Source organism: Ctenopharyngodon idella, chromosome 11, assembly GCF_019924925.1.
Source record: "Ctenopharyngodon idella isolate HZGC_01 chromosome 11, HZGC01, whole genome shotgun sequence".
Taxonomy (NCBI): Eukaryota; Metazoa; Chordata; class Actinopteri; order Cypriniformes; family Xenocyprididae; genus Ctenopharyngodon; species Ctenopharyngodon idella.
Window position 1 is genome coordinate 3323542 of NC_067230.1, and position 15223 is coordinate 3338764.

At 36.9% G+C, this 15223-nt stretch overlaps 1 protein-coding gene across 1 annotated transcript in view; it reads right to left on the reverse strand.

Moving 5' to 3' along the window:
• rargb (retinoic acid receptor, gamma b) overlaps positions 1-13182 on the reverse strand; it is a 68009-nt gene extending 54827 nt beyond the window's left edge. The window contains exon 1 of the mRNA XM_051913242.1: positions 12994-13182. The gene's annotated coding sequence lies outside the window, so the exon portion shown is untranslated. The remainder of the gene's footprint in view (positions 1-12993) is intronic.
• Positions 13183-15223: the final 2041 nt, after the last annotated feature.

Sequence of the window (15223 nt, forward strand, 5' to 3'; positions counted from 1 at the left end):
GATGACATGGAGGTGAGTAAATTATCAGGAAATTTGAAATTCTGAAGTGAACTAATCCTTTAAGGTACATTACCAATGCTCAGCTTTTAGTTTCTATGTTCTTTTCATCTAACCCCTCCAGACAGACACATGCTGCAGGACTGTAGGGTCTGTCTCTCCTGTGGCCCTCGGCAGGGTGCACACCTTTACCCTGTCAACAAAAGTGCCTGTGTGCCCGGCCTCAATGCTGCCTTCATGGAAGGGCCACCTGGCAGGGTTTGCCTGGTCTGGGTCTGCTCTCATTAACCAGCGTGAACAGAGTATAAAGAGAGGGGGTAATGAGGTAATGCCCGCAAACTTTCTGTTATGCAATATTGGGAAATATTTATCTTGTGGGGGTAACAAAAAAGACAGATCGATTCTGAAGGTCTGGACAAAACTGAAAATGATTCTAAATAATCGACAGAACTCATCAACTATTCCAGTCAATTAATTCTTCATGTTCCTTAACATTAGGAAAATAAGATATCTGCCTGAGTTTTAAAAGTAAAGGTACTTCAAAGGTCCTTTGCAGCACCACAAAGCTGTGTGAACTAGATTCAAGAGACTCTTTTTGGCCAACAGTTTAGTCAACAGCTTGGTCTCCTCATATCTGCACTCTTAAATATAAAGGTTATGTTTCTATGGGTCCATGTAGAACCTTTAAAATCCACAAAACCTTTACATTGCACAAAATGTTCTTTAGATTATTAAAATGTGACCCGTGCTGTCAAAATGAGTAGGAATGCACAAGGGGCAAATTTCGAGCTACAGGCAAAACAAGTGACATTTTTCAATTTTGGTCGAATAGGGTTTTCACAAAAATGAGTTCATAAAGACCTTGTCTAGTGATCCCAATGCTCCAAATAGCAATTAAACATCTAAAAGTATCTTTATTTGTTTGTTTCTGAGAGGAGTAACCTAAATGCCTTTTTTCTCTGACTGCTTCTGGACGACTGGACAAAGTTTGGTATCATTCTAAAGCGCAGCATTCCAACTTTGTGAATATTCATAGTGAATTCTCGATGGTTTGAGTCTGAACCAATGAAATGTGATTTTCAAACTCATGCTGATGTAAACAAAACGGTCTTACTCGTGCTGACTGACAGATCTGAAGTGCCTTAAAGGATTCAAAGACGCTGCAACCCCGATATACACATGTACAAGTAATTACAGTATTTTAAAAAATCTTGGTAAGTATTCACGCAAACATCTGTTATGTCTTAAGTGAACGTTTGGTTAACTGTTGGGGAAAAACATCTGATGTGTAACATTATATTTGATCCGTGTGGTACAGCAGGTCTTAATATATCTGTCTGTTTCATTAAAGATAATCAAATCAATCAAATTGTGGAATCATGGAAAAAAGTTGAATATTTTTTCATATAGATATGGGCTTTGGCTTGGTTTGTGCCAAATTTGGTGGTGTTACCAGGGATTTTAAGGTTTGGCTGGTAGGTGATTTTGTTTTGGAGCCTTCAGAAAACTTTAACTCGATTTTTTTCAAAATTGACTTTGCTGACTCTATCGACTTCAAACAGGTGTAGCTCAGTCACTTTTTTCAGATTCTAACAAATCATACATCATTTTGAAGGTTTTTTAATAGGGAATGTAAATAACCTCATTTTTGAAAATTTGCTCATTGTGACTTATTTTGCCAGCATGGGTCACAAATGTTCTTCAAACTAAGAAAAAAAGGGGTTCTTTTACGAACTCTTCAATGAAAGGTTCCAAAATAGTTATTCAATGTCATCACTGTGAAAATCCCCTTTTGGAACCTTTTATTTTTAAGAGTGTACTGTTACTGTTACCAGTGATCCCCAACAGCTCAATCAGGCAAATGTATCACCTCATCAACTCTTTATATGAAGCTCAAGGGTCACTATGGCATTCACATTGACAGCAATTTGCAGCAAAAGCAACAGGAAGTCATTCATGTCCAGTGGGAGTTGGTGACATGGCAACATGAGCAGCTGAGACAGTTGGCGATATCAAAAAAGTTAACTTCATTCAACTTCGCAAATGCAGCGACTCAATACATGAACTACCAATGGGAGTGCAGACATTGAAGCTCACATAATCACCCACGTCATAGAGATGGACAACTCAGCCAAGCATGAAGACCTACTAGTGACCACAGGTACAGTGACTGAAATATATCATTGAGACCTCCTTCTAACAAAATTGTAACTTAAAGTATTTCATTTTCCATATAATGATGCTACCATGGTGCGGATACAAGGTTGTTAGCAGCACTGGTAGAATCCAGCATAGTATTAATCCTTATTTATCCTTCAGAGGTTTTTTTAAATACTGATAATGCATTAATTTTCTGTAGAGTTGGGAATCGAAAATCAGTTCCAATTCTGGATTTCAAATACATTTTTACTATTTCTAGGTACCAATTAATGTCACAGTAGAATTTAGCCAAAATAGGCAGATGCCAACATGGACATTTAGACAAGTACAATATGATCAGCATCTTTGTTGATCCTGGAACAACATTCCATTCAACCAGTCAGATTTGAGGGACAAGTTTACAGTTTATGTCAAGTTTAGGCTTATAACCAGGGTTTGGTGCTTCTACATCAGTGTTATTCACCTATCACATCCCTCTGATTTTAGGAATAACTTATGTGTAGGGTTAGGTTTAGGAGTAGGGATATGGTAAGGACTAAATTATCAGACAGGAATGTTGTTCCAGGGTCAACAAAATATGTTAACCCAAAAACGCATCAGCAAAATCAGGACGTGCGATAGGCAGCATGATTTCTCCTCATCATCAAAAACTATGAACAAACACTAAAGCTGAAATAAAGCAGACTATTACTACCCTTTTTTCTACATTGTGTACTACTACTCTTGAAACTTGGCATTGCAGTATGCAAATATTGTTGGTATGAGAATTGCTTGTGATGTTCATTGTAAGCGTGATGTCTTGGGCACACGACTTTAGTGTCTAAATAGATAATCCTCTCTTCATTCAAAATCTGAATTGTGCTTTGGGTTTAAAGTCTAAAAAGTCTCCAGGAAACATACTTTTGTGAATAGACCAAACTTTTTGGTAACTTTTTAAAAATGTGATATAAAAATAAAATGAATGCAAAAATGAAATGACTCTTGAATGCAAACCAAAAGCCACAGAACGCATAACCCATTTTACAGACTGTTAATTGCTCTGAAGTCCTCATAGAATGGCATTAATTTATGACTTTGAGTAGGAACATCCAATTAGCTGTAAAAATGGCGTTTTGGATTCGGTCGGACACGTCTAGTGCTTAATAAAAGAGCGAGGAGAAAATTTTAATAGCTTTCCTGGCCAACAAAATACGCAATTTCCATAGACACATAAACTGCATGTGTTAATTCAACTTCTGTGGAATATTTTCAAAGAAAGGCAATATTATGACACACTATATGTAACACCCTGGCACATAATGGGTGAATTCATCAAAGCAACCTTCTCAGTAAATTAACACATAAAAAATGTACTGTATTCATGACCTGCTCTCTTTGGATTTGAGCAGTGCTGCTTGGGTACAACACTTCAAAAGTCAATGATTTGTTCATGTTAAACAAGGACTTTGTCACTTTGAACATGGATTTTTACAAAGGTCTACCTCAGCACCTGGTCATGGCCATGTGTGACATACGCTGACATGGCTCCAGGTTCGAGAGAGCTCGTCTTTGATGTGTGCTAATGAATGGAGTTTGGCACCTCCAACAAGAGCCCTGCAGTTCCCCACAAAAACGACGAACAGCCACAAAGGCAAAACACGTCTGGAAAAACATGAACTAAGAGGGAATAATTACGTTACTGAAATATGAGCCATAAATCAAGGTGCCTTGAGGGAGGTTGTGAACTTCAAACCAAAGGATGTGGTGCATTAAAACACAGACATATTAACACACATATGCAAGGCAGGGATTTTCACATGCATGCCTATGGGCTCACCAAATACAGATGGCCATTATTGTACATAAGCGTGCATGTGTCAAAACTGAGATTCTGAGTCACATATTTCATCAAAGCAGCATGTTTAAATGCCCATGCATGCAGGTGTGAGACTGCTCATTAATGTTTACTCTCTTTTTACACTATATTAACAGCATGTGTACTCTTTTAGGCTTTAAATTTTACATTTACGGCTCCAAACTTAAAGCAAAAACATAAAGATGCAGGTAATGGCTTAAATTTCCATCCTCTAATAAATTGGAATTTCCTCCCTCTAAAATATGTTTATGTGTGCGGTCACTGTTGGTGCACAATAACTTCAATTTATGAATGTCATTTTGTCATTGGCTGTGTAGTAAAAAGTGGTCAGAATGTGTGTAAATATTCTTAATGGCCTCAGGATTGTATACAGTTAGTAGACACTATAGTACAGAGCTCTTATTACGAGTTCTGGTACAGCGAACAGAGTAAACCACAACATAGCTGACCCAAAAATTCTGAGCACAAAATTCTGTCATCATTTACTCACACTCAAAAAAGAAATCATTGAATATTTTCCCCCATTCTTTGCGATGAATGTCAATGAGTTCCAAATTAATTGGGTTGTTTTGTACGCTATTAAAGGATTAGTTTACTTCAGAATTAAAATTTCCTGATAATTTACTCCCACGTCATCCAAGATGTTTTTCTTTCATCAGTCGAAAAGAAATTCCAGGATGGACTTCACTGGGGTTCAACGGGTCTACACGATCCCAGACGAGGAATAAGGGTCTTATCTAGCTAAACGATTGGTCATTTTCTAAAAAAAAATAAATAAAATTTATATAGTTTTTGACCACAAATGCTCGTCTTGCATTGCTCTGCGAAGTGCCACGCATTACGTAATCACGTTGGAAAGGGTCACGCTTGACGTAGGCTGAAGTACAGAGCAAGTGTTTACAAAACAAATGTGCAAAGACTAAGTCAAACGGCATTTACAAAAAAAAGGTAAAACAACAGGAGAAAAAGAGGGGTTTTTCGCCCTACTTCCGCCTACGTCACGCGTGACCTTTCCAACATGATTACGTAATGAGTGGCGCACTTGCAGTGCAAGACGAGCATTTGTGGTTAAAAAGTATATAAATTTTATTTTTTTTTTAGAAAATGACTGGTCGTTTCTCTAGATAAGACCCTTATTTCTCATCTGGGATCGTGTAGAGCCCTTTGAAGCTGCACTGAAACTGCAATTTTGGACCTTCAACCCGCTGAACCCCAGTGAAGTCCACTATATGGAGAAAAATCCTGGAATGTTTTCCTTAAAAAACCTTATTTTTTTTTTGACTGAAATGTACAATATATAATTTACATTTATATCACTATACTTTGCATTATTTCTTGGCATTAAATTACAGAAAACTGTTAATGTTGCTGCGAGGGTGTTTCTAATACAACGGCTGAGGGAGTGACGTCTTCTGATCAACATAATCAGTCTCTCTATACATTTTTTCCCTCTTTTATAAAGCCTTCAAAACACTATCATGATTTTTTATTTTGCTATTGGAGCAAATGGGAAGGGTCCACTGCGAAGCAAGAGTTTGAAGAGGATCTCCCTGAGCATCTTAGTTAAGTGAGTTAAAACTTCAACATGTTTATGTAGTTAGCTATTTAACAACACAGTCATTTACTGTCACCTTTGAGTACTCACTTGTCAAGAATTCACATCTGCATTCTCAAATAAAAAGTATGTCTCTGTCCTGACACTGCTGCATTGACTCCCCAGCTGACAGGGAACATTCTCAGAACTTTAGCTAATGTTCTCTCAAGGTTCTTTGAATGTTATGAACAAACGTTCTTCCAGTAATGTTAATAGAATGTTCATTCAGAGTTATCTGGTCTTTAATAATGTTCTCAAAACATTGGCACAAAAAAATGTTATTTATACATCATTCATGGTTGGATGTTCGTCGTGTCCTAACCAGACGCGACGCCGCGACACGCGATAAAAGGTATCTTTTCCATGTTAATAGGAGTTTTTGTCCTAACTAGCCGCGACGGCGTCACGCGACGATTCTATTTTAGAAACTGTTTCTATTTCTCCGCGACGTCGCGGCTGCTCAGCAACACAAAGAATGGCAATTATCAGGTACTGTTTATGTGCTTTACTTAATGTTAAAAGCGTCTAATGTGAGTTTTAATATCATGATGTGTGTCTTGTATAGCCAAACTGAAAGCAACAACGGACAATTTACCTCAGATCTTCAAAATAAATAAAAGGAAACAAGAACGTTTAAACTGTCAACTCATTGTGAACAGACAAGTGTATTCTATGACAAAGATTGTTTCAGGAACTCAGTATGTATTTTTAATCACGTTAAAATGGTGTAATATTCATGAGTTTGATTATGTACTTATCAATTTCGTTGAGAGTGCCGGGAGCTTTCCGCAAGAGCCCGCCAACGTGCTATTCTGATTGGCTGTGACTTTTGATTGACTTTATCGCGTCGCGACTGGTGTGGACAGACAAATAGTTTGTCGCTGGAATCTTATCGCATCGCGTCTGGTTAGGACAAGGTGTAACAGTTTTTAAAAGTTAGTAGTTGTTTCAGAACGTTTAGAGAACATTCAAAAGTAGCATTACCATAACGTTTGAAGAATTATAAAAATGGAATGTTTCCTATGTTAAACAACTGGCAATTTTGAGTGTTGAGAGAGCATTCAGAAATACCGGTTTCATTAACTGTATTCTGATAATCAAATTTCTCACTTTAGTTCAAAGTGTTCTGAAGAATTTCTAGAGGCCTAATTTCAATTTGTAAATTATTTAATCCAAAACCAGGTCATTGAATGATCATTTTGCATTCATAAAGAGTTAAACTGTTGGTGTTATAGCAAGTACTGACACAGATGACAACTGCTTTGAATATGAACCACACAATGGTGCCGTTATATTGAGGAGATTGACCCAAGGAGTGGAAAGGTCACGGCTGCAGTCACCTTTTAGTGCCTGAGGCAATGAGTGTGGGTCAGAGGTCACGGCTAATTGAGATTGTGGCCAGGTACTAACACAGATTTAACACATAGTGGGCTAAATTACATCTTTGTCTACTACTCTGTGGATTATGATTGAGTTAGACGTATTAAGCTCAAGCTCTTTTTTATTTAAAAGGTTTAACTGCTTTATAGGCAAAACATAAATGCTCAAATGTTCACTCCTGAGAATTGTTTTGAATAATCATTAAATGTGTTATAACTTTAACTTATAAAAATATAATGTAAACTAGTGCTGTCAAATCAATTAATCGTGATTAATCACATCTAACATAAAAGTTTGTATAATATATACATTCACACACACATATATATTATATACTTACAAACTTATGTTAGATGCGATTAATCGATTTGACAGCACTAATATCAATATAAAATATATATTTCTATAGAAATACTTAATTCTGCTTAAAATAAATGAGAATGTCAGGATAGTTTTAACTCATAGGCATGTCATCTGTTACGTCTTAACTCAACATATTTCTCTAATAAGCCGGATGTAAACTGTTTTTAAAATTCCAAATGACTCGAGTCACTTTCTTTGTTCTTTCTGGCATCTCCACCAACTGTTGTATGTTTCCTTTTGTCCATTTCTCACCATCTTTCTCACAAATAATCAATCCAAATGCACGGCGGATGAGGCAGCCGTAACATATTAACACCGGCCACAAGTACAGACCGCCAGCGCATATGGAGAACACTTCGACACAACTTCTGCATGAATTATGTATGTCCTCTCCATGAATTATATCAGCTGCAGTGAACTTCACTATTGTATTACCTGCTCGGTTTCCTATATCAGGTGGTACAGGATGTGCTGTGTGGGGGAAAAATGGCTTCAGTCTGACAAAAATGTTCATAATTTTCTTAGATTTTTTTTTGTTTGTTTGTTTGTTTTATTATTCTAAAAAGATAAAATGCTTTCTTCTTAGGCTACACTTTTGATGCCATAGATTCTATGGTCTTCACTATTTTTTTTCATGAGAGCCACACTGATAGGACAAAGTCAATAAGAGAGCCACTTTACCGCAAAGTATCAAAAGTTACATCCAGTACATGAAAAAATACTATACCAATTTATAGTAAATACTAGTGTTTTTGAACCAAATATAGTAAATTGTAGTAAACTGTATATAGTATTTACAACACTTTATTAATGAATGCTACTGCATACTGTAGTATTAACTATAATGAACTGATAAACTGTTATAAATACTGTAGTGTACTTTAGTTTTTACTACAGTTAACTGTAGTGTATTGTGGTATAATATATCCTATAGCTGTAGAAAACTATTGGGTAAAGTAATTTGTTTATATTACTATAGTTGTTATATTACCACAACAACTATAGAATTACCACAACAAATTAATTCAAGTACTTTACTATAGTATGGTTCGAAAACACTAAAGTATTTACTGTAAATTACTATAGTATTTTTTCCTGTGTTAGCATATCTGCTTATCAATCTGTCATCCCTGAACATATAATATGCAATGTAATAAATACAAAAGGCGGAAAAATCGTTCTTTATCATTTACCAGTCAAATTCGTAAATGAGACTAGATGATTTCCATGACAAAAAAGCAGGATTACCTTAATGGTAGGATGAGCGGAAGATTTGTAGCTTGTTGTTGCAATCCTTGTGAGGCATGCAAGATGTTCATCGGTGACCGCCTCACTTCTCTGTTTCCTCTTTATAGTGTTCATGGTTGGTAATTTTTCGGATTTCTAGACTATTTTAAGCCGTAAAATGAGCAGGATATATTAAAATGTAGCGCATGGATTCAGCAGGCATGTATTCGTTGGCAGCCGATCTCTCGGAGGATGTGTGGAGCCCTCCCTAGCTCTACAGCGCCCCACAAATTTCCAACGTAAATCTGTGGTGAAAAATGGAACTGCAGCGCGCTCTCATAGAGAGCCATTGGGGCAGGTTTCTGGCTGCCCCGCTCATTTTCACGTTAGGTCATATCACAGTATTATTTACTGCCATGCGAGCCACAAATTAAAGCTTGGCGAGCCGCGCAATGAGTAACTCTGCCATAGAAGATCAATTTTTTGTTCCCCAAAGAACCTTTCAGTGGACAGTTCTTATTTATTTCTTAGTGTGAAGAACATTTTAATTATCTAAAGAACTCCTTTCCACTCTAAAGAACTTTTTGTGCATTGAAAAGTTTCCATGCATGGCAAAGGTTCTTCGTGGAAATGGCATAAATGCCAAGTAAGAACCTTTATTTTTAAGAGTGTAGGGTTAGGGTTTGTGCTTATGGTAATTATATGTGTGTTCACAGAATATGTTGACAGACAAGCAGAGACAGTGAGGAGTAGAGAGACAGACAGCGTTCTCTGCCTGAAGGAACTGTCATTCACAAAAAGCTAAGAACAATAAGAAATTCAGGGAGGTGCAGTTAAAGTATTTAAATACAGAGTGCTCTCCTGCTGTCAATCACACACAAACACTGCACTGGTGAAAGCTGGAGCAATGCGTTAAAGTGAACTGATAATGTGCAGCTAGACTAGACCAACAACGCCAGCTTGACAGGTGAGACGAGCAGAGCTCAAGACATTGCGCTGACAGATTGACTGATGATCTATGAAAAACACACACTTATGCTCTAATTATTGTGCTCAAGTTCCCCACGAATACAGTTTAAATGAAACATTCAGTTTACAAACTATTTTAAAGTGTGTTTATCAGTATAAATCACAATCGTTCTGTCAAACATGATGCATTGCCCTACTGATGGTAACAATGAGCGTTTCAGGGCATGCCTTTAATGTAAAACACAATGTCAAAAAATATTGTTTAGGAAATGTAACAGTTATTGTTATTATACTGTGAATCTTTTGTAGTTTCCCTGTGTCTGGTGGTGGCTAAAACCTGTTTTATTGTGACTATGGCATTTTGTGGACAATATGATAAATTCTTGATGATATATTCCACAAACTATTGGCTCTTTTCAGTGTACATAAGCCACAGCAAAACATGGCATGCACATACCTGATTTTATACCTATGTAAATACAACTGTGGTCACCAAAGTTTTGTTTAGTAAAAGGTTTTGTTGAGTTGTTTTGTTTTTGAGCATATCTGGAGAGTCCCTCACACAACTTCTAAAAGTGTGTGTTAGCTAAATAAATGCTGACGAAAACCCACAAAACCCAACATAGTTGAAGTTACGGCAGCACACATCACAGCAGGCCATGACAAGAACAAGTCTGTGAGCTACTTCATGCTTTTGGAGATCATTAAATATGTGGGTGGTACATGATAAGACATTGTTTAGTCCGTACTCTTAAAAATAAAATGTATCCTAAAAGCAATCTTCAGATTCTTGAGATTCGTGTTTTTTTCTGGGAACTTTAGAGTTCACTAATACATGAGCAAGAAATAAAGAATAAAAAGTGCAATGTACAAGGATCTCAATGAGGCTGCAAAACCTGACTGCCACTGGGTCTAATTGCCATCTTCACTTTTAAGAGCCTAGGAGAAAATTTCACTGTTCAGATGTTGCTCTTTCTAAAATTTCTGGAGATCGCAATTGAAAACTTAAAGTTCTTAATAAAAATAAAAATAGATGCAAACAAGACACATCTTGACATAAAGTAAGAGTATAGAGCTATGTGGATAAAAATAATTGGTCTTGGAAGAATTTAATGGGAATACTTGAGATCCATGACTTTAGATTACACATAGTTATTTTGGTAAATCTGAGAACAGTTTGAGTCATTTTGTATAGGTCTCTTCTCAAAATAACTTTTCCTTTAAAAACATCTGACACACAGGAGGAAAATCATCTTTGACCTCCATTAATCTCTTTGTTGTCTAGGGCAACTAATTGAGATTTAAAAGTGATCTCAGTTCTGATCTGACCTTTTAGCTCTTTTCTGACCTCGCTGTACAAACACATGACATATTTCGAGTAAGGAACTACAGCAATCCCAACACAAACATTTTATCACTCATGATATTCAAAACAGCCGATTTTAATATTTCCATCACATTTGGATAATTGCCCTGTTTAAGGTGTTTACGTAACCTTCAACAACGTTATTGACAAGGTCCCATCTGTCCCCATGTAATATTAACGTATCTATTTATCAAAAAATAACAACCCTTATCACTGTGATTGACTCAATTGCTGTTGTTTTGTTTAAAAGGCCATCAAGCAAGGAAATAAAAAAAAAAATGTTTTCTTATAACAACCACCCAGTAGAATCATATATGAGTCTCTGCGCATCTAAGAGTATAATATTGCATCACTACAGTCAAATCGAAACACAGCATTCATCAGAAGCCTATTGTTTGTAGTGAATATAGTAAGTGTGTGTAAAGGTTAAGCAACCATTTGACAAAAACAAAAGAGAAACAGCACTTGCTTTGAAAAGGCACAAATCACCTGATGACTGATACAACCAAACACAATCTTTTCAAGATTTTTAGCAACAAATCTTCATGTCTTCAGATTTCTTTTCTGACCAGATCTTCTCAAAAACCATGTAAATAAGTCACCTCATGACGTTCTCAACACTCTTCATAATATTGCTGTCCTAAAATAACACTTCCATCAGACCATGTGAATTGTTGCATTCTATAGAATCCTTTTGGGCAGTAAATCCCCTTTAGCAACATGCAAGCAGGGTTGGACATTAACTCTTTTGCTCACCAGCCACTGTGGCTAGTGGTTTTCCAAAGTTACTATCCACTCAGCATTTTCACTGGCCACAATTTTGACATCGATACCAGGGGAAAAAACTGCCATATAGATATTTTTAATATTATCTTATAATTTGGCAGTAGGTATATTAGGCTGCTGTCACTTTAAGGCCTAACGCACAGATCCATTATACTGTTACACATGCGTTCTCTTCTTACACAAACTGTTTACGTTCACTTAAAATATAACTGACTGTGTTTACGTGAATACTCGCCAAGGCAATTTGACATTATTTTGTGTGTATTTGACTGTTTGAGCGCAATAAGCAGCAAAAAAGAACTCAATTTAGTACTGATATAACCCCTCCTGTTTGAATTGCCTGCTGTAAGTGGGACTCGAACCCGGGTCTGCCGGCATGGGAGGCGGGTGCTCTAACAAGGAGGCTAAAGACCACAGTCTCTAGCGTCAGCCACTAGAGCGCCTTTTGAGATCAGGGGAGTGAGGTTTACACGCACAGCCTATGTCCGTTACACTGCGAAGGAACAACTGTGGGAACAACTAAAATTATGCACAATACATTCAATCCCACACTGAAATTCAAGCCCTGTAACACCAACAATATTCATTCTGCGGAAAATGAGTATCGGAAGTTATTCAGATATTTCAGTATTGATATGTAATATTTATGACAACACTACATTGCACTTAGTTTATTATTTCAGATGCCTTTTTAAAAGACTACAATTGAAAAATGTATTATATTATAAAAGTGACTCATAGTAGCTGAAATCCACCTGCATTTGGCCGTTTGGTGAGTGTTAATGTCAAGCTCTGCATGCAAGCAATGTTTGGCATATCGGTGAAGTTCTGAGAACTTCAGTAGTCTGTCATTTCCTAGCAGCAGGTTGAAGCCGTTTATGTTGATTTCATCTCAGTCTGAACTTGATGATCTTGATAAGAAGACGGCCGCCAGCTCACCTCATTGAGATGTCACTTCCAGTTCAGTGACACTTATGGCAAGAACAATTACTGACTCACAACCAAGGCAAATTTATGAAAACGGTCAATGAAAAGGACATATTTTGCTATTTCCTTCAATATCTCTAATCTTGTCCTAAGTTCAAACTCATCAACAGAAGATTCCAAACGACTACACACAAATCTGTATGCAGGAATTGCCTGTACAACACACATTTATTCCTGCTCTAACATGTCTTTCTCATTCACTGTCTCTTTCGCTTTTATGAGTAGAGCTCTATGCTGGGGATTGAAAGGAAACTGTCTTCTAAAACTTTTTAACTTATTTTATTGTCATCTGTTAAAGATCAGGCTTACCTGATATGGTGATTCTGGCGGTAGATGGAAGTCTGGAGTGAAGGGCTGAACGAGAGCAGCTCAGTTGACTTGTATAAGTCAGATGTGTCTCTCTGTGTGAATAAAGGAGCCTGTTGCATTCCGCCTTTTCTCTTTCGCTCCCCCCCCACCACTCACTCTACCTCCTCATTCGCTCTCTGGCATTCTTGCCCTCCCTCCTTCAATCAAACTTTCTCTGCCATGCATGTCTTCCTTACAACAGTTGTTGTCTTGCATACAGTAAAGTGTTGCCCTCTCTCAGTTCTTCTCTCGCTCTCTGTCTTTCCCTCAGAAATCACGATACTCTTTGATTCATAAATACAGCCCTGGTCACGTGACGTGATACTTCAAATATACAGGGCTTTTTTTAGAAACCACAGAATGCCTTTAGGGATGGAAAATCAGGGCCAGAAAGCTTAAGTTTCCCTCTCTCTGCCCCTCCGCTCTATCCGTCTATACGTCTCCCCCTATAGCATCTCTCCACCCCCCTCCAGCCCTTCTTCTGGGTGTCAGTTTCTACATCCCATTATCCTTCCATCTCCTTCCACATTTCTTTGACAAACTGCTTGCTCTGCTTTTCTCTTCCCCCTAATTATTTTCCCCCTCTAGACTCTCATGCCATCATGGTCTCTTTTGTCTATTGTCCTCCTTCAGACCATTTATTTTCATACATTTCATGTTTACAACTAGACAGCTATTCTATATCCAGAAAAAAATGTCATTATTTCCACACTCTTAAAAATAAAGGTTCCAAAAACATGATGCCATAGAAGAACCGATTTTGGTTCCCCAGAGAACCTTTCAGTGAACAGCTCTTAAAAGAACCATTTTTTAATTAGTTTGAAGAACATTTTAAAAATCTAAAGAACCTTTTGTGGAATGGAAAGTTTCTACTTCATGGAGCCATCGACACCAATAACAAATCTTTATCTTTAAGTGCGTAGGTCACCCAAAATGTAAATTCTTTCATGTTTTTCCAAACATGTGACTTTATTTTTTCTGTGGAACACAAAGGGAAAATTTTGAAGAATGTACAGATTGTTTCCATCCAAATACAATGAATGAGGACAGAGGTTTCCAAGCATAAAGGAATTCTAAAAGTAGACAGACTTGTGTCATTTAATAGCTTGCAATGGACAGATTGTAAATATAAATCATTATTCACTGAATATCCTATCATCCACCGTAGCACTTCTTGGCTTGTTCATAAGAGCTCATGCGAAATTACCAATATGAATAAATTCTTCTTTTGAGTCATATCTTTCAATTAATTAGTTGATCCATTCACAGACTTAAAGGGTTAGTTCACCCAAAAATGAAAATTATGTCATTACTCAAACATTGTTCCAAACCCATAAGACCTTCATTCATCTTCGGAACACAAATTAAGATATTTTTGATAAAATCCAATGACTCAGTGAGGCCTCCATTGACAGCAAGTTTTCCTTTTTCAATGCCCAGAAAGGTACTAAAAAATATTTAAAACAGTAGTTCAACCTTAATATTATAAAGCAGTGAGAATACTTTTTGTGCGCCAAAAAAACAAAATAACCACTTTATTCAACAATATCTAGTGATGGGTGAATTCAAAATACTGCTTCATGAAGCTTTGAAGCTTTAAGAATCTTTTGTTTCGAATCGGTTGTTCGGAGTGCATATCAAACTTCCAAAGTCATGTGAATCATTGACATTTCGAAACACTTATGATGTAACGAAGCCTTGTTTACTGAAATCACGTGACTTTGGCGCTCCGAACCACTGATACGCCTCACTGAGCCAATGGATTTTATCAAAAATATCTTAATTTGTGTTCAGAAGATGAACGAAGGTCTTACGGGTGTGGAACGACATGTGGGTGAGTAATTAAGGACAGAAATTTCATTTTTAGGTGAACTAACCCTTGGTCTATTCCTTACAATAGCTATTGTATGTCTTCAGAGAATATAGAACAGTTGTAAGGACCATTTTTATGTTGCTTTTATGGTGTTTTGCATCCTTTTTGAATCTTGAAATATGCATGGAAAAGAGAGAGCAGAACAATTCTTCAGATTTTCTCCTTTAGTGTGCCACAGATAAAATAAAGTCATATGCTTTTGGAATGACATGAAGGAGAATAAAAGATTTTGGGGTGAACTGTTTCTTTAATCCTTGCTGTTGCATTTAGATTTTTTTATAAAAATTTGGTGTCCTAAACCAGCAATGAAGGGTATTA